Raw genomic sequence first — 343 nt, forward strand, 5'->3', positions numbered from 1 at the left:
AAAAAAAAAAAAAGGATCAGCAAAGGCCATGAACTCCAACACCAAGAATGTTCACCCCTAGTGGATGGAATCTTAAAAGGCTTCATCGACATTCCAAGCTTCAGAAAATCAACCTCATTCGGTTTAAACCATACCTCTTGCACTTCAGCCAAGTGATCCCATGATCGACTAAATCACTCCCTGAAAGCATTTGAATGAGAGAATGGTATGTGCATTCATCTGGCGAAGTTCCGTTCCGTTACTTCTCATGTTCCTGAAGAGTGATAATAATGCAAGAGGCTTAGGATTCCAGAATCGAATTGCAAACTCGATTCTTCAAAGGGCTGCAAGCCTGCAATCACTA

At 41.7% G+C, this 343-nt stretch overlaps 1 protein-coding gene across 4 annotated transcripts in view; it reads left to right on the plus strand.

The window, feature by feature from the left end:
* Positions 1-343, plus strand: part of LOC122057904 (serine/arginine-rich SC35-like splicing factor SCL30) — a 12,135-nt gene that overhangs the window by 4,493 nt on the left and 7,299 nt on the right. The window lies entirely within an intron of this gene.

The sequence above is a fragment of the Macadamia integrifolia genome, chromosome 12 (assembly GCF_013358625.1).
Source record: "Macadamia integrifolia cultivar HAES 741 chromosome 12, SCU_Mint_v3, whole genome shotgun sequence".
NCBI classification, from domain to species: domain Eukaryota; kingdom Viridiplantae; phylum Streptophyta; class Magnoliopsida; order Proteales; family Proteaceae; genus Macadamia; species Macadamia integrifolia.